The sequence below is a fragment of the Tamandua tetradactyla genome, chromosome 3 (assembly GCF_023851605.1).
Source record: "Tamandua tetradactyla isolate mTamTet1 chromosome 3, mTamTet1.pri, whole genome shotgun sequence".
NCBI lineage: Eukaryota > Metazoa > Chordata > Mammalia > Pilosa > Myrmecophagidae > Tamandua > Tamandua tetradactyla.
The window spans coordinates 118064123-118090134 of NC_135329.1; the positions used below are offsets into that span (position 1 = coordinate 118064123).

Here is a 26012-nt window from a genome sequence, read left to right on the forward strand (position 1 = left end):
TATATTATCATTCAGCTATGAGTAGGTTAAATCAAGCTTTTTTAAGCACGTTTAGGGCACTGAATTTATAGAATATTTACTCTGTGTCTGACCTTGTACTGGGTACTTTTCATCCATTATCTCCCTGTACTCTTCACAGAAAAAACGTTATACCCACTTCATAGATGGTGCAACAGAAAGAAAGGTCTAGTGACTTGATTTTGGTTATACGAGTGTAAATTGAGACTCAAATACTAGTATCCTGCTTCTAAATCTGTGTTCTTTCTACTAGCATATAGGGCAAATGTGCGTTACTTGATGAGGTACATCAAGGAAATGAATACAGGTAAAGAAGTTCGGTATAGTACCTAATACATTAAACTATCCAAAGTTTCATGTAGTTATATAAATGTACACTGATACCATGGTATATGATGTTATGGGAAAAATGAACTGAGGAAGCTTCCTAAAGGTGATAGCATTTTCAAGGGTCATGTAAAATACATGTCAGGAAATTTTGAGTGGGATCGTTCCAAGGCATAGAATGATAGGAGATATCTTTGAGAAGAATAAGCAAAATGATTTTGTGAATTTTTGTTGTAAGTTATAAGTAGTGATAGACTTGAGTCTAAGGTGCTTAGTATTGGACATTGAATCTCAGTCCACCATAATCTAATTTGTTTTATGTCAATTCTTTAAGTAATTGCAAAGACATTATTAACCTCTCCCTTCTCTTAACTTGTATGGCATTTTTCTTACACCTCTACTTTTATGCTGGTTTGTGTGCATTTGATATCCCCATCTCCTTTTTTCCTTAAATAACACCCAAAAGCAACTTAAACCTGTCTCAAATATAGTAGGGGTTCAAAAATGTTAATTGGATTAAGGGAGAATATCTAGTTATCTTCTCCAATATTATTTTCAAAGAGGATTTATAGCATTTATATTTATAGCATTTTATATATATATAATATTTTATATATTGATATATATATATATATATATATATAAAACACCAACAACATGGAAGACTAAATAACAAACAGATCCAACTGTACATATGCAGAGATACTTATGTTAGTGTTAATAAGGTGTTTCTGGAGCTTCTAGAGCCAGGTTGTATTAATAATGCAGATAGAGGTTTTTGGTAAGTGAGCATTTGTTATTTCTTTAAAGATCTTTTCATAATATTTAAATTTTAGTGTAAAACTACTGATAACTGTTTCTTTATCCATAGTCTGGAAAAGTAAGCAATACCATATATTAATTATCTATCTTTGAATTTAAAAGAGTGGGAGTAAAGGAAGGAAGGTAGGTAAGTAGCTTGGCAGAGTGGAGAATTTAAAAATGTATATGATAAGTAATTTCCCCTTAATGTAATTGTTTCCCCTCACAAGATCTTCAAGAATGTTAGCTTCTCAGTAAACCAGTAAACTTGGAGTTTTGAGATTTCAGCTATTTCCTATTTAATGATATATTACAGAAATACCACACCTTCTCCAAAACCAAAGTACATCCTGATCATTAACATGCCATACAAATGGAACTGAGCCTGTGCATTTAAATTTCTTTCCCTTTGCACTTTTCCTAACATATCAGTCATTTCTTAGGGTTTGAATTTAATTTAATATTGATAGACAAGCTTGACACTTCACACTTTAGCCCAGTTGAGGGGTGTGTCATGAGTCTTCACAGTAGTGAGGAATTTGCTGTGTTACAAGAGCTAAAAGCATTAATAGGATAAAAGCCAAGCTTGTAGTAAATCTTGTTATACCACACACTATTTTTGTACTATGGTTAAATGGATGTACTCTGCTCTTTCCCAAGAGAAAATTGTGGGTTGAATTCTAATTAATAAATACTTAATTGAAAAGAGTCTTTGAAATGGGTTTTACAAGTGTTATTTGTTATTTTGGAAAGGGCCAAAACTTAGGATGTTATCTTTCAGAATACTGCTCTAGGAACCTAATTCCATTTACTACAATATGATCAAAATTCAACATTATAATATATGACTTATTGAAAAGTGTTTTCTCTGATTTGAATTAAAATCCCTTTGTGTATGAATGTATTAGGAACTAGAAACAGCTGCTTAGAGGTTCTTGGTCATTGTAGTAGTTCTAACATAGACTTTCTGTAATATATCATTAAATAGGAAATAACTGAAATCTCAAAACTACAAGTTACACATAGAATTTTTTTTTTTTTTTTTGTAATTTACTATTTTGGAAGTGGGAATATAGTTCTACCTATAAATATAAAGTAGTAAATGGGAATAGGTTCCTAGGGCAGTGTTCCCAGAAATCCCATCATCATCATCATCGTCTGAGGAAAGGGAGACATTGTCTGATTTTGGATCATTACTGATAACTACATCACTGGAAACCAAAGGAACCCACACAGAAGAGAGTCCCAGGGGGAATTACACCATACAACGTCACATCTCTGAGCTTCCCATGCGTTTCTATTTTGGTAATGATATTTTGAACAAAGAGCTATATTGCTAAAGCAGATCTTATACATTAATATATGTCACTGTGCCATCATCACAATGATATGTAAAAATACTTGTGTCCGACATCTTTTTTCACCTTAAACTTTTCCAATTCATAATTTTCCCTTGTCCCTGTTTCTTCGTATATTTCCATTTTAATATGTGATGCTGATATTTTTTAAGCAACCTCAGTCACGTTGGAATGAAACAAGGTTAAATAGATAAATATATTTTAAATGTAGTAAATCTTAATTTAACCAACCATAGGCCATTATCAGAGGTAGCACAAAGCAATATGGAAGGACTTGGGTTCAAGTTCTAGCTCTACTATTTTCCAACTCAGAGCCAAAGGCTTTGCCTTTCTTGGTCTCAGTTTTCTCTTCCACTAAATGAGCATAACAACTGTACCCCAAGATTTTAATAATAGTTAAAACACATTATATTTTGAAAAGTATATGGTATAAACCAGAAACTTTTTTGTAATTGTTAGTTGAATCTGGATTGGATTTTCACAGGTTGGGGAAAGAATATTTTTATTTTGCAGGAGGGGACTTTGAGTTAGAGTGCTGGGTTACTTTTTTAAAGATGTATCATGTTCACTTCCCCCCTTTACCTTAATTGGCTTAATTTTAGAAGGTAAGCTGTTTAGAACCTTGCTCTTTGAGAGTAGGGACCTGTTCTAAATTTAAATGAAATTACAGTAATTCAGACATACTTCATGTTAATAGAATTGTTGAGAATACAGGTAAGATATAGTACTTAATATATAGTTAAATCCAAACATCTTCTCTTAAGTATTCTCTTAGTAAGAATATAAATTAAAAACAATCTGAAATATGTTCTTGTTGGGAGGTGGTACAATGCTAATAACACTCCCTACATTGTTAGCATTACTGTGACAGTATTATGTCGTTGAGCTCAAATGAAAGCTTAGCAAATTTCAAAACTGTGATAATAATACTTTAAAATTATTTGTGAAAAGGACATCTGAAAGGAAACAAGGAGACGTGGATTCTAGCACTTCTTCTGTCACTGATTGTGACCTTCGCAAGTCAACATTTTAGCTCCTTTTGAAAATAAAGGCAAGGTCTAGGGAATTGCAAAGCCTCTTTCTAACTGTAAATTTCAATTCTTATTAAAATTTGAGATGATTGTTTAACTCAGGAGTTATTAATAGTAATATATAATTTTATATTGAAAACTGATCTTTTTAGAGTATACAAAAATTCTATTTTTAAATCTTTTCCTAAGTGTTTACTGCTTTATGCACAATATTTCATTTCCAGGTTTTTTCATTTTAAGGAGGAATGTTTTTCTTATGTAGATTACTCCTCCTCATTTCCTTCTTACTTTTCACCATCCTCCCCCCCAAAAAAATAACTGTCCCTAACCCCACATACTTTAAAAGTAAGCTAGCAACCCAGAAACCCACAGTAAGTATAATAGCAGAAGAGCTGTGACAAATTCTGGGACACTGCTCTCTACAATAGTAACAGACCCATATTTGGTGACTGTGTTGTGAAATATAATTCAGGAAGTAAATGTTTGCACATAATTGTCCCAAATGATTTGTAGCATAGCATGGTTTAAGGGAAAATGTCATTTCTTCACTTTCACACACACTCCTGCTTCCTACCTTTTTCCCTACATTATCTGTAAAAATATAATCACAACCGCCAATCAGTTTCACAGCTACTAATGTGGGTCTTGGTACAGCTTTATAGTTTACATACACTTAGCTTTATCACTGATATGTTTAACTTTCAAAGGATTAACTACCTTTAAATCAGCACATGTCTGTGGACAGTGTGTGACCAGACATGCCCGTATCTGGCCCAGAGGGCTCAAGACTAAGCCATCCAGTCTATTTTAGCCATTGAGCAGGGCGGAGGTCCAGAAATAATAATACTCCATCAGACTTGTCTGTCCATGAATAGATGAGCTCTGGTATCACGGTGATGGCCAGGACCCAGAACCGAGCCCTCCAGATCTGTATCTGCCTCTGACCCATGAGAAACATAAACACCATGAAACAGTCCAAAAGAAGAAGGCCTTAAGAATCAAGTCAACAAATACTGAGGGAGACCAAAAAAGATTTTAAAGTTGAAAGAAAATTAAAAACTGAATAAGAAAAATTCTACTTGGTTGGGTTGGAGAATACTGCCTACTCAGTGAAAGTATTTGTAGATCTCCCAAATGACTTTAATCCATACCTGACTTTCCATAGTATCTTCCTTTAAGTTCCAGTGGGGATATAGCCATTTACTGGGGGAACAGCCAGACAGATTATTTGAAATAACATTTCACATACTTTACCCTTATTCTGGTGTTTGCCCTTATTATAGTTTGGACTCCTGTGGGAATATGTAAAGATTATTTCTTGTAAGCGTGAGATCATAGGTTGATATTATTCCTTGAACTTATTTATATTTCCTAGAGTCCAACTACCAGGCTTCTAGTTTGTTAGAATTTGACCTGAAAAGTTATAAACTACTTTATTACTAATAATACTTAGAAATTGAAAGTATACTTCCAAAGTATACTTTCGCAACGGGTTTGCCAAAATTTTGCCACCATTCAAGTCTAAATTTACTGTCAGAATGATCACTGTGACCAGTAGGGGAACTTAATGAGTTTTGCTATTGTGATAGATGATGAGGGTGCTCAGCCCATCAGCCCTGGAACTACTTACTGTTTTGTGCACATCAGTATTCCAAAGGTGCATCTAAGCCACAGGGCTGACTTACCTTTGAGCTGCTGGAACTTACACCTTACCCTGCAACTGATAGGTTTCAGCATATAAATACCCCAGCTTCTTTGCTCCAGCTTCACCTAATTCAGAGGCATGTGTTTTAAACTGTTTGCAAGAGTTTCCTCCATGGAATTAAGCTTCAGTTGTCCTCTGTGATACCTGGCTTAATAACTGTCCCATATCCTTGTTAGAGAATTGAAAACAATAAAAATGGTGAAGTAAGAGCCTAAGACACTAGAAACTAGTATTCCGAGCACAAACTAATAAAATACTGAATAGCCACCTTCATAGTAAAAGTAAAATGTAATAAAATATTCAAATGAAAGTATTAAGAACAATATGAGAAGTAAGAACATTAGAATGTAAACAATTTTAGCATGCCAAAAACTGAATTCAAAACTATCTTTCAATGCCAGAAATTGGTCTAAGAGCTTTCAAAGGAGTCTCAGAGTAGAAGATGATGGCCTGGCCTGGTCTACAGAAGATGGGAATCAGGAGGTGGCTGAAACAAATATGTCCATTCTTTTTGATATGTTGGGACAGTTCCAGGCAAAAGCCTGGTCACTGCTAATAGCCAAGTATTGGGAATCCAGAGTGATTACAGTTAGGCTGCAACCTGTCTTTATAAAAATACTCCCTGCTGCATTTCCCACCCTCTAAGTAACATTTTATAAGAGCCAGTGATAGATAAGTAAAAAAGGAGAGGTAAACTAAACTCCTAGAAGTATTAGCTGTGATGAAAAACCAATATGACAGCATCATTTAAAGACTGACAGTAGACATGAGTCCACTTTATATCTCCATAACTCTGTTTCTCCTCAGCCTGCTTTTCCTCATAGATTCAGTATATTTTCTTGCTCACTTTAACCAGTTTTATTTCTATCACAAGTTGAAAAACTACCATGTATTTTATCTAAATATTTTTATTTTATATATATGTTTTATGATTCAAATAACACAGACCCTAACGCATAATTTCCTGGGTCCAATCTTAGCTCTGCCATTTCCTAGCGATGACAGGAACATAAAGACCATGTTACTTCCTAACACTTAGAGCATGTTACTTCACTTCTTTGCCTCACTTCCTTCATCTGTTAAATGGGGATGATAAAAGAATACTCTTATATGGTTGTTTGAGGATTAAATAACTTAAACTGTTTAGAATAATACCTCACCTATAGTGAATGCTCAATAGTGTTCTGAATTTTTTTTCCAGATTTGAGAACAGTACATATGGGTTAATTTGGAATTTATGAAATTTTTGAGGTACATAAACATCTTTTGTATAATGATTATTAAGGGCAAAATGCATTCTAATTACAAGACTACTAATTTTTAAATAGCTAGATGAATAAATAAATCAGATCCATTTGTAAGTTTAGTACTGCAGTTTTTGCCTATTTTTCCATGGAGTATTTACTAAGTTTCTATTAAGGAGAAGGCTAAGTAAAGGTATGCCTACTGAATGCTAAGCACATTGTATCATTTTGTGTAATCTGCAAACAGCCCTATGAGATGGCTAGTGATAACTCCAATGCAAAGGAAGAAGATAGGACTTCAAAAAGTCTTTTCCAGTGATTTATCCAGGTAGTAGAGCTGCTACACTTACAGAGTAATGGGGAGGTGGTTATTGGGGAGGTTGAAGCAGTGGCCATTTTCCAACCAGTTTGGAAATGTTTTATTGTATTTTATTTTATTATAGTGTTTGAACAGCAGGTACTGCCACACTGTTCATTCTGACCAAACATCAGCTATATCAAAAAAAATTTTTTTTAATTAGGTAACTTTAAAATTTTTTAAAATACACCTGCTTTTAAAATGTTATGTTCTTAGTTAGAAGTGCTATCTCGGGGTGCGAGGGTAGTTCAGTGGTAGAATTCACGCCTGCCATGAGGGAGACCCAAGTTCAATTCCCAGCCCATGTACTTCCCAAACAAACAAAGAAATGAAAAACCAAACCAAACAAAGAAAAAAAAAATTCAACAAATGGTGTTGCAATAAGGGGACTCACATGGAAAAAGAATGAAATGTGACCCCTGCCATACAGCATACAGAGAAAAAAAAAATGCTGTCTTAATTTTTGTTTTTAGGATCACAAACAATTGGAAATTCTTTTCTGGTTATTTCTGCTAACTGTTATTACATCATATGGAAATCTTTAATTGCATTGATTGATTGATTGCCATTTACCATAGATTACATTTATTTACATTCAACCTTTTTTTTTTTTAATTATAAACTTGCAATAATTTGGAAGAGGAGGCTCTCACCTTACCTTTGGCCCAAATATTTAAGCTATTGCAGATACTATCAAGGATTTGTTGATTTGCATTTTTCCAAATGTAAATTTGCTCTCAATTATAACCTTCCTTTTGTTATAATATTCTGTCTCTACATCCAAAAAAGTATAAAACATGTTTTTTTAATAAAATATTTTAATTTAATAAAAATATTTTATTTACATACAGTTCATACATGGTATACAATCAGTGACCTACAATATCATCAAATGAGTTGTGCGTTCATCACCATGATCATTTTTAGAGCATTTGTATCAATCCAGAAAAAGAAATGAAAGAAGAAAGAAAAGACTCATACATACCATACACCTTACCCCTCCCTCTCATTGACCACAAGTATTTCCATCTACCCAGTTTATTTTACCCTTATCCCCCAATTATTTATTAATTTTTATCCTTATTTTTTTTACTCATCTGTCCTTACCTGAATAAAAGGAACATCAGATACAAGGTTTTTACAATCACACAGTCACATTGTAAAAGTTATATTGTTATACAGTCGTCTTCAAGAATCAAGTCTGCTGGAACACAGCTCAACAGTTTCAGATATTTCATTCCAAAACAGCATAAACTAAAAAGGGATATCTATACAATGTACAAGAATAACCTCCAGGATAACTCTCAACTCTTTGAAATCTCTCAGCCACTGCAACTTTATTTTGTCTCATTTTTCTCTTCCCCTTTTTGGTCAAGAAGGCTTTCTCAGTACCCTGATGCTGGGTCCTGGTTCATCCTGGGAGTTCTGTCCCATGATGCCAGAGAGATGTACCTCACCCCCGCCCCCAGGAGTCATGGGGGGGGGCAGTGAGTTCACCTGCCAAGTTGGCTTAGAGAGAGAGAGGCGACATCTGAGCAACAAAAGAGGTTCTCTGGGGGTGACACTAAGGCACAGTATTGATTTTTACCTAACAATTTGGGTAGTATTATATACTAAAAACCCAATCTTTCTTAATTTCATAATTAAAGAGCAACAAATCACTAATAGTATTTACTCCTCTTTCATCTTTCTTGTGTGGTAGAAAAATTATTTTAAATTACAGATTTTAGGAAACAGATATATTGGTTTGGTTTGTAACACTATTTCATAGAATTAAATGAAATATGTTAAGTCCAACACTTTTAGTTTGCACTACATAAAATTACCAATATTCATCATTTTTTAAGGGCACTTACACGTGGTTTAACCGAACATAAAGGCATATATTGCCAGCACAATTACTGCTTTTTTTTTTTTACTTTCCTATGTATTAACTGAATATTTTATTTTATTTTTTGTTTCATTTGCTAATGTTTTGGTATTCTATTGCAAGCAGCCTATTAATAAATATTTTTTATATTTAGTTTTTACTGAAAATTAACCCATAATACTAGGGTTTACTTCCACATATTGATTTGTAGCTTCTATATCCAATTAAGATTATATGTATGTGTGTGTATATATATATTTTTTTTACATAGAGTGCACATTTTATTATTATATCTATGTCTGCAATAGTATCTACAGCTATGTTTTTAGTGCTAAGGAATCATCTGAAATTGTAGCATTATCAAGTACCAGTCACATAGGGAACAGTTAATATTTTATTAATTTCAGTATCACTTAGAGCTATTGTGAGATGTGGTATTAAGATTTAAATTACTCAGAGCAAAATGGCTGATAATGTTTTGGTTTATAAATTTGAGTGGTTATTTCCCTGCGTAGTTGTTTCTTTTCATTATAAACACAGGATCAAGCAAGTTTCTGGAAATACTTCACGTTTTATATATAGCTTTTGATTTGTCACCTTTGAAAGATCTAAAATTTTTGTGCAGCTCAAAAGTATCTGGCAGGACAATCGTATAAATCTGAAATATCTCTAATGAACAAAAGCAACTCAGAACTTCTTTGTCATTGTATTTGCTTATATTCAGATTTCATTTCTTGATTCCCAAATATATGTTACTGAATCAGTAATGACCCTATCTTTGTTCATTCCTGAAGATAGTTTGTGTAACCCAGGCATCTTTTTTGTTTATAAGGATTTTATTCTTGTGTCAGTGTGTTATTTTCTCTATCAAAATACTCCATTATTTGACAGGCTGGCATAATATTGAGCTATAGTTGGTAGAATTTGAAATAATGTTCTCTTTTGGTAAATGATAACTCTTTGCAGACATCATAAAATCAGGCATTACTGCTAGCTCACAGAATTCCTCCTGCAACATGGCTTCTTTTGCTGTTATGAGTACCTTTACCAAAAATCTGCAGAAAGTCAGGGCCTACTATTGCCCCCAAGCGCTGGCTGCTTTGATGTTTCAGTCACATTAACCTCCTTTTGAGACATCATTTAGAGCAGTACTGCTATTCTGTGTATTTGCATTTTCCATCCTTGTCATTCTGTTTCTTCAGTGGGTTGACATGTGGGGACTTCTCCACCTCCTTGAACAGAATTCTAACACCTTTTCCATGAGTGGTCCATCCTCCCTGCTACCTTTTTTTGCCTATTGGGAATTACTGTAGAGTTTGTTTTGCTTATTTAGGAAATTTTCATTTTGTTGTTTTCTACCTTACCTTCGTTTCTTTTCTAGCTTTTAAATATTTTTCCAAGATGTAGCTACTTGCTTTTTATCATTTAGCCTGACAAAAAGATATTGCTTTGAGGTCTCTTCGTTTTAAATTTTTATTTTAGTGGAGGTAGGGGAGGGCTGGTAATTTGAAAAGTCACTTTGGCTGTAGCAAACACTATATTAAAATATTGTGTTTTACATTATCAATGCCATAATATTGGAACAAGAGTTCTTACACATTACAAGAATTTTTAAAAGTCTTATGCTATAATATTTGATGTTTGTATATAAGCCGTTTATTTGCAAATTTTGATAATCCATAGCTGCATTCTGAAGCTGCTCCTTTAAAAAAATTGCTCATAAGACAGCAATTTTAATCTCTATGCACATATTTTTAAATTGTATTTTAAATTTTCTTTAAGTTAAATCAAATATATCTTCTTTCTAATTAGTTTTCCCTCAAATTAGTCTTAATTAACAAGTACTAATTAATAAGTCTTCCATATTTTATTAATGTTTTTAACTAATGTGATCTTTTGTTTTTATGCAGAGAATGTCTGAGAAGACTTTCTCTGAGCTTCCCAATTTCTGATTCAGTATTTTTTGCTTAATCTCCTTCAGCACTCCCATAATTTGTTCAGTTCGATATAGTAGAATTGCTTTTACAGCTATCATTATCTTTTTTACCATCATTGTGAATAAAGCACTGTAGTGCATACTCTGGATCTGGATTTCCATTTAGGCACAGAAGTGGATTTGTGATAGTTAAATAAAAACTATCTTAATAGTAGTGATTGTCTTTGGGATAGTTGTGTCTTGTGTGTCACTTGCTCAAAAATGTTATCGTGGTACCATTAAGTATTTGAAAATATGTAAACCCTCTTTAGGGCCTCCTAATTTTCGATCATAAAAATAGCTCTCTTTCACTCTCTCTCTGTCTCTCTCAATTGTCCAGGGTCATGGGTTCATTTTCTATTTTATCATCATCAGGAACCTCAGTTTGTGTGGGTTAAATCCCATATCTTCTGCAAATTTATATTTGGTGGCATGAATTTTAGCTTCACTCCCACGATTTTTATTTTGTTCTTTATGTTGGTTGACTACCAAATTATGATGTTTGTTTTAATCTTGAGATCCGTTAAGCATTTTAGATAATAGATTGGTGATTGATACAACTACTCTTTATAGTTTGTCATATTGTGTTAGAATTGAAAAAATTCATGATATTCTATTAAATGCTTCTTAATTTCTGTTGTCTACCTCCAAAGAGTACAGTATAGTTTTGTTATTTGTGAATCCTTTTATTAAAATATCCTTCTCCTATTGGTTCATAAAAATTCTTGTGACTCCTAATTATAGGTTATAGACTCATGGAATTGAAAGGGAACTTCAAGGTTATCATGTAATGACTCCTGATGCTTAAATTTCTTCTTTAATATTCTTGCTTCTCATCCAGTCATTCCATCTACTCTTTCAACATAATACAGAGCAATGAAATAGTAGTAGTTATCTCTGTTCCTTTTCTTTTTCCTCCTGTATAGAACTTCTTAGCATTGAAAAACAATACCTAGCTTTCTGGAAATGTAGCTGAATCTTGTTGGTGATGATAATGATAAAAGAGGAAAATGATGTTTGAGAAAGAAAATGGAGGTGATATCAATAGTAGTGATTTTTTAAGGAAGCCATGAAAAAGATAAAGTCTGCTGTGGATTGCACACTGTACTCCACTGGTAACAATGAGGAGAAATATGCTGTTTGAAGTGCGTAAGAGTGAACACTAAGTCAGGACCCAGAGAGGCAAGAAGCAGAATCTGAGAAGACATTTAGGAGTTAGCATCAATATAATCCTATCATTTACTTCTAAAGATGTCAATATATAGATGGAGGCAGACAGCTAGGTAACTAGTATACATACTATTTCCAAAAGCAGAATAGCTTTATAAGTATTTCTATGACACTGCTCCAGAGGGAGTTCCTGAAAGGCGCTCATGAGCATGGAAGGATGAATGGAGATGGTTACACAAAAGTTCAGATGTGTGAATTGTCCTTGATTATGTGTTTAGTTTCCTGTCCTTTTTAAAATTTTTATTTAGGGAATTTAAACCTATTAGCATGTTTTTTCATAAATTCACTCTCCCAATCCTGTTTTTTTTTTTTCATCTACCACGTATTCATTTTCTCTACTTTGAGTTCTCCATATTTAGTGGTTTTGAAGACCCTTGATTTCAAGGTTGGAGAAAGACTATATAGAATCAGAGTAATGAATGCGCAGCCAGCCCATTTACTAAGGTCCCAACCTGACTATTACTTATCTTTTTATCAAGAGATCTAATAAGTTGCAAAACTAAGATCGAATTTATTATTATCAGGATATTAATATCCATGTTCTTGGTACTTTATTTAGCAAAATGTGCTTATTTCTTTATCCCCTAGAAAAGTTTTAAAGATGCTTGCATATTTAGGTATACATACATCTCTTACAAGTATTCCCCAAATTACAGACTATAATAAACGATCAGAACCAATCCATTATTTTTTCCAGTTGAAAAGACGTCATGTCCGGATTGGATGGACATTTTTAGAGAATGCTGGTGGAAAAAAAAAAACCTTGGGCAGGACCTCAGCACTCTCATGTCCACCTGGTTTTCAAATCAGTCCAGTGACAGTTTCACAACATACCAGCATGTTGGAGTTCCACCACAAGCTATTGATCTGCTTCAGAAATGCCTGGAATTTGCATCATCATTGATCTAGTTATTAAATCTCCTGATTGCATCAATGTTGAACTTCATCAGCTCCCCCAGAAGATCAGAGTAACTCTAGAGTGCATCCCCTCACTTAAATTCACTGTCCATAACACAGTTCATGATGTATTCCAAAAAGCCTTGCTTCAGCAGGACCAGCTGGTCTGCATAGGAGGTAATCCCTTGAAGGAAACTCTCCACAACCTGAGCTTGCCAAAACCTGAAAGATAATTCAGATGGCTCCTTCTTCATGACCTGCAGCAGTCAAGTTAATAAGCCCCTCACCAAACTCCTGTCAATGTTGACAGTTCCCACCTTGAAGATGTTGACCTTGAGAGAGGTGGCACTGAGTTCATTCAGCTCCTGGCTGTAAAACAGATACTTGTTTTCATGGTGGTCACTGAAACTCTGACGGAAACTCATAAACTCTGTCTTCAAGGTGATGTCTGGGTCACAGTTACAGTTCTGGTTTTAACCAGGGAGGATACGGGCCAATGCTGAACGCTTCTTCCATGTCAGCCTGTCATATAAGTTATGGAGCCTGAGGATCAGCTTGAACTCTGCAATCATTCTGTGAACCTGATTTTGCTGACACCTCATCAGCAGCACACAGAGAAAATAGAATGCTTCCAGTTTGAACATGATCTCATGCCTAATCTTCATTGACTGGGTCACATGTGTCCTAGTTGAAGTGTGAGGTAAGCCATTCTCATCACAAGCTGCTTGATTGTGCTCAGGTTCCTCATTGGCCACTCGTATCAGGGCATCCAACACCAGAGCATTGCTTCAACAGGTGTACCACTGAACAGCTGTCTTCCTGAAGAAAGCTGACTGTTCCCATTTGTCTCTGACACCTTTTGAGTAGCCATCATGCAAAGCTGTTCAACAAAGCCAGGTAGGCTGAAAAGGCCCATTTGGTTGATTTCAACTGCAGAAGTCCCCAAGCTCAAGTTCTTCTTGTGTTGAACATTTTAGGTGAAAAGTGTGTGTTTGTCATCATTGCCTGCATCCGTCTCTGAATGGTAACAGCTAGATGTCAGAAATAAGCAAGTCGCTGCTGATCAAAATTGGATACTAAGGAACTCAGATTTTTTACTTAATCTAAACCTAAGTATCTTCAACGAGACTTCCTGTTTGTAAGAATGTTTTCTTGTCATCAGTATAAACATGAAGATCACAAAGTCATTCTTTTCAGCCACTCATGTGAAGGACAATAATCTAATACCAACACTTTGAATGAAAATTTGTTTCTCTGCCGTAAACTGAAAGCTTTTTTGTTGTTGTTAGGGAAATTGAAACTCAAACTTAACTTTGAGGCATCGCAACCATGCAGCTTGAAATCCAAGTAGCACTCAATTTTATTATTACATATGTGTGCAGTAAACCTCCCAGGAGACATGTCAACATTTGTGGTGAAGAGCGTAAAAGATTTCTTAAAGAAATAGCAATTGCACTGTTATCCTGAAAAGCCAGACAAAGGATCAGGATTTAGGTGTATACACACCAGGGAGAAGTGGACCCAATGATGAACAGGTATCCAAATAGAGTGGTTTGGAGATTGATGATGATCGTCACAGCCTGCCGTAGGATCTTAGTGTTTGGACTGACCCGTTTGAAATTTCCTACTAATCAGTGAAGAAGGACCAGTGAAAGTGCTCTATGTGGATGATAACAATGAAAATGGGCATGAGTTGGATAAGGCACTCAAAAACAACTTTAACCCAGAGGCCCAGCTTTTTATGCCCATAAATGATGCAGGTTCATCAGTGTCCAGTGCTCCATCACCTCCTTTGTTCACACTGCTCCTGTAAGCCTTACCGTCTTACCCCAATCCACTCAGCCTTTAACCTTTCCACTCCCACTTTTGCTGATACCAAATTTGACTGTACGAAAATGAAGGATAGTAGTTGAAGCAACATGGATGCATATCCTTCTTTTTAGTAGACTAAAAATTATTTTAAATATATGGCTAAACTCAAAAGAAAAAAAGTGAATGCTTCCAGGTATCAAAAAGGAGGATAAAAGCAGAGTGGTAACTTAGTAGCTGGCAATACTGTGGTCACTCTAGAAGGAATAATATAATGGTTTTGAGTGTTAAAATTATAAGACACAAGATATAGGGCTCAAGGCAAGGTAGGGTATTGGAACAGAAACCTCAGCCTAAAACTGGGACTCTTAAAAATGATACCCTTAATGAAAAGTTGGACTAGAACAAAACCTGTGAGTACAAGTGAGCAGTAATTGAACAAAATCTATCAATACAGATAAACAATAAGAAGTCCTGTCTGTCCCTGCCTGAGTTTTTGATGAGCAGTAGGTCTCCACTGGTGACTAGAGATCCAAGGTTCAAATTTATATTACCTACATCTTCTAGAAACTCCCCAGTTGAGAAATTAGTATAAAATGAACAATTGATTCATCTGAAGCACCTGGAAAAAGCAAAACTATTAACGGCACAGAGATTCATGGAGGAAAATAGGCTAACCTAAGATATGCCTACAATGTATAATTTCGAAAATCACATAAGGAAAAGGCATAATATACCATAAATGCAATATCAGGCTCTCAAGAACATGAACAAATAGAACTAAAGCCTGAATCAGAATATAAAAGAAAACTTTATAGCATTTAAAATAATTGAATATAATGACAGAAAGAAACCTTGAGAAAGTATAATAGCAGGTGCCTGTAGAAGTTTTGAAATGTGTGATTAACAAGCTTGATCTAGTAGACATATATTGAACCCTGCACCTAAGAATTAGAAAACACACAGTATGGGGACTCAACAACCATCTCAACAAACACAAGACCACTAATACCATATAACCACATTCTTTGGCCATAATACAGTCAAAATACAAATCTGCAACAAAAAAAGGTAAACCCAAACTCCTGTCTGTTTGGAAATAATTCATGAATCAAGGAAGAAATTTTAATAAATATTAGAAAGTATTTTAGACTGAAAGAAAAGGAAAATATCATATGTCAGAATTTGGAGAATGCAGCTATATAAGCTATGTGGAATTCTATGTAATGCATATGTTAGAACGTAAGAAAAACTGAGAAACAATGGGCTAAGAACCTGTTTTACTTTGTTAATGCTGCCAGAAATGCAGTATACCAGAAATGGGTTGGCTCTAATAAAGGGAATTTATTAAGTTACAAGTTAACACAACTGGGTGGGTCACATCTCCATGGAAACAACTTTATCAAAAAGATCCCACCCAACATTACTGAATCAGGATTAAAGAACATGGCTTTCCTGTGGTACACAACAGTTTCAAACCTGCACAGAACCCAACTCAAAAAGTTGGGAAAAGAATAACAGGCTATTAAAGAAATAAATAAAACATGGAAGAAGTTTTAGCAATTTATATGATAATTCAATATTTAACTATGTATGTTATCTAAAAACTTGCGTTTTAATCATTAAAGAATAATATGTATTATTTTGAGATATAAACCAAGTGTGTGAGTTGAAGAATTATTGATTCTTATTGAAATATGTATTTTTCTAAGGATCTTAGCAAAGAAACTTTGAACCATGTTCTGTGTAACTTCTATGTTAAGTATATGAAAGTAAAATCTGATTCAATGAAAAAAAACATAATTCTTGTTAATTTCATGATTATTAGCAAATAACAGTAACAATTACACCATTACTCTCAGCTAACCCAAACCTCCTGAATTATGGAGATTAAGATACTTTGGTGTGTCATTTGCAGAACAGTTGAGAAAATTCATGCAGCATAGGAATTACAATTTTTTTGTTCTTCGTAAAATTTGCTGAAGAAAAAGGCTGGGTGCCTTACCCAATCACTGTAATAGACTGTATTCCATTATTAGAAAGACCAACAAATAAAATCACCACATATTTATTAAGTGCTTTCATGCTAGGTCCTTCTGGGAAGTTATAATCTCATTGAGGAAATAAGATAAACATGCCAAATCTTAAATGATAGCAAAAGATAGAAAAAGATGACTATGTTAGTTTCCTAAAGCTGCCATTATAAAGTACCACAAACTAGGTGGCTTAAAGCAACAGAAATGTATTTACCTTACAATTCTGGAGGCAAGAAATATGACATCAGGTTGTTGGCAGGGCCGTGCTCCCTTGGAAGCCTATGTGGGGGAGAATCCTTCCTTGCCTCTTCCAGCTTTTGGTAGCCCCAGTTGTTCCTAGGCTCCTGACAGCATAATTCCAATCTCTGCCTCAGTTTTTACTTGGCAGTCTGCTCTCTCTGTGTCTCTTCTTAGAAGAAAACTAATCATACTGAATTAGGGTCCACCCTACTTAACTTGATTAATCTTAACTTGATTGTATCTGCAAAGACTCTATTTCCAAATAAGGAAATAGGTAATACTGGGAGTTATAACATCATCCTGTCTTTTTGGAGGACATAGTTCAACCCACAGCAGAGACCATAAGTGAGTACATGATTAATTAAGTAATTTGGAATAATTAGTATAGGAAATCAGGGCTTTTGGTATCAGATTGCTCAGAATTGCCTCCAAAGAGGAAGCAGTATTTAAGCCAAGTTTTGATTGACCAAGAGAAGAGGGAGAAAAAAAAAAACCAGAAGCTGGGTTCAGAGAGTGAAAGATCAAGAGTCTTGCCAAAAAACATCCTAGGTGTACTGGTAAGCCACAGAAACAGATGTGCAGCTGAACCTGCAGATTTGAGAGATGGAACAGCTTCCTGTTAGTATAGACATTTGGAAAGTCCATGAATGTTTGCTACCTATTAAGCATTAGCAGTAGGCCTGGGAAAAAAATTTTCCCTAGTCATGAACTGTAACTTGATTTTAACTTTAACTTTTTTAACTTGAGCTCTTTAGTGACACATCCATATACAAAGAATATTTCAATAATAGATTTCCAAACTAGATAAAACAGGTAAGAGCTAAAGTGTAATTTTCTTTCAAGATTTAGAGGTTATTGAAGTCACTGACCATCCTTATTTATAGCAGGGACTCACCTCTATTAGAATTTTCTTTTAAGACTATATAAATATCTTATTTTTATTGCAAAGTATTTCAGGATCTGTTCATAAGACTTTTCAAAACTAAAATGTTCACAGCCTATTTCATGTTATTTTTAGTAAGTTATATTAATATGTTCTTGAGGAAATTGATTCAAGCGTTTTTCTTTTTAAAAAATATGATCTTCGTATTTAAATAGAGCAAATGATGCTAGAAGAGCTTTATTCCCCCACTCAGTAAAGGACAAAAAGTTTAAATTCTAAGACATTGCAGGCATGTTTCCAATTTTCTATGAGATTTTAGGTTAAAATTTTCATTATAGAATATAACCTATTTCCTCTTTTTTTGTCACAATGCTTATTAATTACCTACTTATGCAGTCTACTTAGGGGGGATAGCAAATCATACAAAATATATAAATCATGTACATTTATTTTATCTATATTAATCATTGATTTATTGTTAAAGTCATATTTACTATAGGTTTAAAGTTCTTTCCTAAACTATTGTCTTGGGATTATCTTTTTAAAGTAGAATTATAGCATTAGAATTACTCAAGAAGTATTTGAGCCCTGTTTTTATAAATGCTAATAATGAAAGTCCAGTTATAATCAGTGTTCATAAATCTTTAGCGCTTTTTTTATAGTCTGTGGACCTTCTACGTTAGAATCACCTGGGATGCTTGTACAACTAGAGAACCCATGGGCTCAACCTTGTTTTACTGAATCAGAATCTCTGGGCAAGGCCCCTGGTAATCTCCATTTTAAAGTAGTACTTTTGGTTTTTAAGTGTGTTGTAGTTTCAGTTCATTGCAAGTATTATTTACATCGTGCTAGGATTCATGTAATCTAAAACATTACATGGTTCTTGAGATAGAGTTGTGTGTGCCATGCAAGCTTTGGCGTCATTTTCAGTATTTAGTATTCAGATTAGCATGTGCCTGAGTAGTTTTCATAGACATTTCTAGACAGTATTTTTTTTGGAGTTAGTGTTTTATTACTTAATCTGTAGAAATTCAGTAGTATAGTTGCAGTGAGATTCTTCCTTACACAAAGAAACAGTCACCTGTCCTTAATCATTTTAAAGTGTACCTGGGACCCGAACCCACTTTGCAATATCAGAGTATCTAAAGAAGGAACTGAGTCTCGTTATATTTTCAGAGTGCCTAAATGTTTTTAATTTGCAACTATGATTGCAAAACACAGATCTACACTAAAGACCAAAAGGAAAAGTGATATTGCTGATTGAAAATTCCTTGATATTGTTCTTAAAAATCCATAGTACTCAAAACCACATACTTAAAGATATGGCCCTGTAGTAGCCACATTCTGTTTTCCTAACTGAATTGTCTCAGACTGATTAAAAATATTATCAAAGGAAATCGCAGTAGAGTTCTCTCAACAAAGAACATTTTCTCTGGGTAATTTGGTTCTCTGTTTTTCTCTATCTGTTAGAGGCAATTTCTTTTGAAAGGCGTTCTTTGCCTAGCTTTACTACATTGGTTTAAAGTATTGACTGGGCAGTTTAAGTGATAAGGGGGGGAATAATATTTTGACTTTTTCATATAAGAAAAATATACTTACTAATTGAATTAGGGATTCCTAGGAATTTGACTCTTACAGGCAGCTCAAATATAATCAAGAATATATTTTAGTAATTATCCATTTTGAACAAGAGAAGTATTTTCTAGATATTTATCTAGGACATCAGAATCAATGTATTTAAAATTATATTTTATACGAACTTTGCATAAAAACTAGGTAGCCAGATAAAATCAGTAGTGTAAAGAGCATTTGACACTATTACATAGGTCAAAATTATGTTCCACAGAAATTTCAAGTTCTTCTAAAGGGGAAATCTCAATATTATTACTGTTTGTTTATATAAAATAGCCCTGTAATACAATGCCTTTGCCCAAACTTACATAAATAAGTGTCATAATGAATTTTTTTTTTTAATTCATCGTGTATTTATTGGCCAGCACTGTGTTTGTCACATTGTAGGGTTTTGATGGAGATCGCTAGTTGTCCCACAATGCCCTTCTCTTCTTTTCATAAAGAATAATTTTAGATATGCTTTTATATTTAAAATTAATAGAGCAATATCTATAACCTGAAATTCATGATATTGCCTTATTTTTCTTTTAGATGTTCAATGAAGATATTGGTTTCTGTGTGTGGGAAGAAGATATTGAAGTTTTTATGGTTTACAGACAAGATCTTTAAAAGTTAGACACGCAAGGTAAGTAATACCTATAGCCTAACAAATAAATGAAAGTCAGTAGTTAAGATTGCCAGATTAATTTCATTTGCTACATTTGCTTACTTTTATCACTAGCCCTGCTAAACCAATCGCACAACCACATTCATTCATATTCAGACACAAATTTTTGTGCCATTCTAATTCCATCTTCACAGAAAGTATCAGATTTCATATGACAAGCAATAAAACCTGACATATTATATGGAAAACAAGGCATCTAAGAAGAAAGAAGACAAAATGAAGTAGCTTCTACCAAACCTGGGAGCACAACTTAGTCAGCAAGGAAGTTTAACTTGGAAAAATAATCAAGAACTATTATTCACTGTACTGTTTTCTTTTTAATGTATTAATTAATCAGTTCATTAATCATGGTAAAAATTTATTCTTTACCTATTCTAAAAAAGCCCTGTCATAATTTCATTTACTCCCAGTATTCATAACTCTGAATACCAATCCTTGTTTTAGTATTTCATAACTCCCCAAAGATTTCTCTTGACCTAGCATACCCTTGCACTTAGTATTTTCTCTTCCTGACTCCCATGACTGCTCACATGCTTATATGACTAAGTAAATTTCTCACTACCTTTTGGTAGAATTTTGAATGAGGTAAGGCCTCACTCAAAGGCCTCCAAAATGACACACACAAAAGGTACAGGCGTATACTGGAGACCACCGCAATAAAGTGAATATTGCAATAAACGAGTCACATGAATATTTTGCTTTCACAATTCAAATAAAAGTTATGTTTTCACTGTACTGTAGTCTAACAAATGATCAAGGTGGAGGTTGCTGAAGGTTTCAGTGACTGTGACAATTTCTTCAAATAAGGCAACTCTGAAGTTTGCCATGTTGATTGACTCTTCCGTTATGAAAGATTTTTTTGTAGCATATGATGCTAATTGGTAGCATTTTACCCACCATAGAATTTCTTTCAAAATTGCAATGTCATCTCAAACCCTGCTGCTGCTTTTCCAACTAGGTTTATATAATACTGTACATTCTTTGCTATCGTTTCAACAACATTCACAGTATCTTCACCAGGAATAGATTCCATATTGAGAATCTACTTTTTTTTTGCTCACCTGTAAGAAGTAACTCCTCATCCATTTAAGTTTTATCATGAGATTGCAGCAATTCAGACACAACTTTAGGTTCCACTTCTAATTCTAGTTCTCTTATTTTTTTCCACCGTATCTGCAGTTACTTACTCCACTGAAGTCTTGAACCCCTCATAGTCATCCAGCAGGGTTGAAATCAGCTTATTCCAAACTTCTGCTAATGCTGACTTTTTGACCTCCTCCCTTGAATCACTGGTGTTTTTAATCACATCTAGAATGATAAAACCATTCCAGAAGGTTTTCAATGGACTTTGCCCAGATCCATCAGAGGAATCACTATTTATTGCAGCTGTAGCCTTGGGAAATGTATTTTTAAGTAATAATACTTGAAAGTTGAAATGACTCCTTGATCCGTGGCCCGTAGAAATGGTGTTGTGTTAGCAGACATGAAAACAAAATGAATTTAATTGTACATCTCCATCAGAGCTCTTGGGTGAGGAGGTGCATTGTTAATGAGTGGTAATATTTTGAAAGGAATCATTTTTTCTGAGCAATAGGGCTCAACAGTGAGCTTAAAATATTGAGTAAACCATGTTGTAAACAGATGAGCTGTCATCCAGGCTTTGTTCCTTTTACAGAGCACAACCAGAGTAGATTGAACATAATTCTTAAGGGCCTTAGGATTTTTGGAATGTTAAATAAGCATTGGCTTCAACTTAAATTACCAGCTGCATTAGCTCCTAACAGAAGAGCCTGTCCTTGGAAGCTTCAAAGCCAGGCCTGGACTTCTCCTTTCATTATAGAAGTCTTAGATGGCATCTTCTTTCAATATAAGGCTGTTCTGTCTACAGTGAAAAATCTCTTGTTTAGTGTAGATTCCTTCATCACTTATCTTCTGATTTATCTTCTAGATAACTTACCATGGTTCCTACACTAGCACTTACTGCTTCAGCTTGCGCTTTTATATTATGGAAATGCCTTCTTTCCCAAAACTTGATGAACCAACCTCTGCTAACTCCAGACTTTTCTTCTGCAGCTTCCTCATCTCTCTCAGCCTTCGCAGAACTGAAGAAAGTTAGGGCCTTTCTCTGGGTTAGGCTTTGGCTTAAGGGAATGTTGTGGCTGGTTTGATCTTCTATTCAGACCACTAAAACTTTATCTATATTAGCAATAATAAGACTGTTTCCCCTTCATATTATTCACATGTACACTGGAGTAGCTCATTTAATTTCCTTCAAGAATGTTTCCTTTGGACTTACAACTTGACTGTTTGGCACAAAACATTTAGTTTTTGACCTATCTCAGCTTTTAACATGCCTTCCTCACTAAATCATTTCTAGCTTTTGATTTAACATGAGAGATATGTAACTCTTTTCACTAGACCACTTAAAGGCCATTGTAGAATTATAAATTGGTCCAGTTTCGATATTGTGTGTCAGAGAATAGAGAGGCCCAAGGAGAGAGAGAGAAATGGGGGAACAGTTTGCGTTGGAGCAGTCAGAACACACATTTATGAATTAAGTTTATCTCATATGCGCATGGTTTGTAGCACCCCAGAACAATTAAGGTAGTAAAACAATTAAGGTAGTAACATCAGAGATCACTGATAACACATCACCATAACAGATGTAATGATAATGAAAAATTTGACATACTGGGAGAATTATCAAAATGTGACAGAGAGACGCAAAGTTAATACATGCTATTGGAAAAATTGTGCAGATAGATTTGCTCAACTCAGCCTTGCCAAAAATTTTCAATGTATAAAAGATGCAAAATATGTGACACTCAGTGAAGCACAGTACAATAAAACAAGCTACACCTGTATTTTAAATAAAGTTGCATGTCAGGTGGGGACAATGGGGGGCTAAAGAATTTGATGCCTGTAAATAGGATACCTGTACTGAGCTCTAGAATCCCTTTGTAATGTTGCTCTAAAGATTTTGCCTCTGAAAAATCCACTTTTGCCACTGTGGGCCAAATAACATGATTTACATCCTCTAGTGCAGAAATTTGTTTCTTTGATTCTGTTTTATTATTATTATTATTACTGTTTTAAAATACAAGTACTATGAGTCTATTTTTTCCTCAATTTTGTGATTAGCAGTTTAGTGACTGCTAGTTTCCTATGATGAATATTATTGTTAGACATTACTTCTGTTGAAAAGGTGTGATATTACTTGTTTGTAATTCATTTTTGTAGTGCTGTATGGTGAGTTGGTTACTTAGACCAGCTATTCAATTGATTTCCTGAATTATAATGATTAGATCATCATTTTTATAGTGCCTTTATCCCCAAGTCTAAAAAGATCTTTCAGATTAAAAAATAAAAAATGACCTTCCCTATTTAGAGAGTAAAGTTCATCACTGCTTAGTTTGTGACATCATTATTCAACCATGCAAAGCCTTTCTTTTATTTATTTATATGTTATCTTTTGTTTCCATTTTGTATTCCCCCTCTGTTTTTTTCACGTGGGAGGCTTTGGGAAATGAACCCGAGTCTCCAGCATGGCAGGTGAGAATTCTGCACTGAGCCACCATTGCACCACCTTATACTCCACTTCTTTTGATCCACACCCAAAGGAAACCATTCTAATGTGATATTCTAAAATAATAGCCGTTCTACTGTTCTTTTTTTTTCATATATATACTTTATTTTTATTAGAGTAGTTGTAGATTTGCGGAAAATGCAAAGATCCCATGTAATCCCCTATTATTAACACTTTGAATTAGTTACAATTGATGAAAGAATATTATTAGAATTAAACTGTAACTATCGTCCATATTTTACATTATGATTCACTGTTTCTGTTGTAATTCCTATATTTTTACTAAAAATTTTATTTTAGTAACATATATACAATCTAACATTTCCCCTTTAAACATATTCAAATATATAGTTCAGTGGTATTTATTACACTGACAGTGTCATGCTACCACACTATCCATTACCAAAGCTTTTCCGGTGCCCCAAAGATTCAAACTTAGAATCTGGAGAAATCCCAAAGAGAAATTCTGTACAATTTATGCATTAACTTCTCATTCCCTATTCCACCCCAGCCCCTGATTACCTGACTCTGAATTTGCTTACTCAAATTATTTCATATCAGTAAGATTGCACATGATTTCTTCTTTTTGTATCTGCCTTATTTCACTCAGCATGATGGCTGCAAGATTCACCTGCATTGTTGTATACTTCAGAATATCAATTGTTTTTATGGCTGAATAGTATTCCATTGTATGTATATACAATATTTTGTTTATCTCTTTACCTTTTGATGGATATTTAGGTTGCTTCCACCTTTTGGCAATTGTGAATAATGCAGCTATAAACATCAATGTGCAAATATCTGTTTGAGTTCCTGCTTTCAGTACTTACGGTACTAGGTATATAGCTCAAAGTGGAATTGCAGGGTCATATGGCAAATCTATGCTTAAATTTCTGGAACTACCAAACTTTTTTCCACCATGTTGTCGTCATTTTACATTCTTACTAGCATTGACCAAGTACTCCTATTTTCCTATTTTTCCACATCATCTCAAATACTTGTTATTTTCCCTTTTTTTTTTTTCTCTGTCAGTAGCCATTCTAGTGGGTGTGAAATGGCATTTCCTTGTAGGTTTGATTTACATTTCCCTAATGGCTGATGATCTATGAGCATCTTTCCTATGCTCTTGAACATTTATATATCTTCTTTGAAGAAATGCCTATTCAAGGCCTTTACCCAGTTTATAATTGGGTTGTCTAGTAGTAGGACTTCTTAATATATTCTGCATATTAAACTGTTTTTGGATATGTGGCTTCCAAATATTTCCCCCCATTGTGTAGGTTATCTTTGTACTTTCGTGATGAAGTCCTTTGGGCAGAAGTTTTTAAATTTGAAAAAATAGGCTCTTTGTACTTGCATTTTTAAAAGAATAAAATAAAATTTAAAGAATAAAAAAAAAAAAAAAGAACCAAAGGAAACATTTCCTACACTAGAGGGTATAATCTATCTTATTTGACCACGAAGTGACACAAGTGGATTTTTTCAGAGGCAGAATTTTAGGACCATATTTGAAAAAACCCTAGTGCTGACTAGGAGTTCCCTGTTTATAGCTTCATATTCTTCAGTTTTGCATTGTCTCCACCTAACATGCAACTTTAATTAAAGTATAGGTGTAATTTGTTTTATTGTACTTTGCTTCATTGCACCTCACAGACTGTTGTTTCCAAACTGAAGGTTTTTTGGCAACCCTGCAACAAGCAGGTCTTATCAGTGCCATTTTTAAAACAGCATGTGCTCACTTCATGTTTCTATGTCACAGTTTGGTAATTCTTGCAATATTTCATTAATTTTGATGAAGTCCCATTTATCTGTTTTATCTTTTGTTACACATGCTTTTGTTGTTTAATCTAAAAACCATTGACTAATACAACATCCTGAAGATGTTTCCCTTTTTTTTTTCCTAGGAGTTTTTTAGTTTGAGGTTTTATATTTAGGTCTTTGATTCATTTGGGGTTAAATTGTATCCATGATGTGGGGTAGGGGTCCAACCTTTATTCTTTTGCATATGTATATCTGTTTTTCTCTGCATCATTTGTTGAAGAGACTATTCTTTTCCCATTGTATGTACTTGGAAGCCATGTCAAAAGCCAATTGACCATAGATTTAAGAATGTATTTCTGATCTCTCAATTTGATTCCATAGCTCTATATGTCTTTCCTTGTGCAAGTACCATGCTGAGATTTTTTTGTTGGTTTTATTTGTATGTTTTTAGGTTTCATTTCCGTTCTATTTATTTATTTATTCATTCATTCATTCATTCAAGAAGTTGTGAATTTACAGAGCAATCATATATAAATATAGAATACCCATATACTACCCTATTATTAACACTTGACATTGGTATG

General features: G+C 34.2%; 1 protein-coding gene and 2 pseudogenes across 15 annotated transcripts in view; 2 read left to right on the top strand and 1 right to left on the bottom strand.

Annotated features, from left to right (window-relative positions):
* LOC143675746 (short transient receptor potential channel 4-associated protein pseudogene) overlaps positions 1–14136 on the bottom strand; it is a 122110-nt pseudogene extending 107974 nt beyond the window's left edge.
* MBD5 (methyl-CpG binding domain protein 5) overlaps positions 1–26012 on the top strand; it is a 524034-nt gene that overhangs the window by 208009 nt on the left and 290013 nt on the right. For all 15 annotated transcript variants that reach the window (XM_077153719.1, XM_077153722.1, XM_077153715.1 and 12 more), the window contains one exon: positions 19946–20039. The gene's annotated coding sequence lies outside the window, so the exon portion shown is untranslated. The remainder of the gene's footprint in view (positions 1–19945; positions 20040–26012) is intronic.
* On the top strand, positions 10512–15982 carry LOC143677609 (protein Tob1-like; annotated as a pseudogene).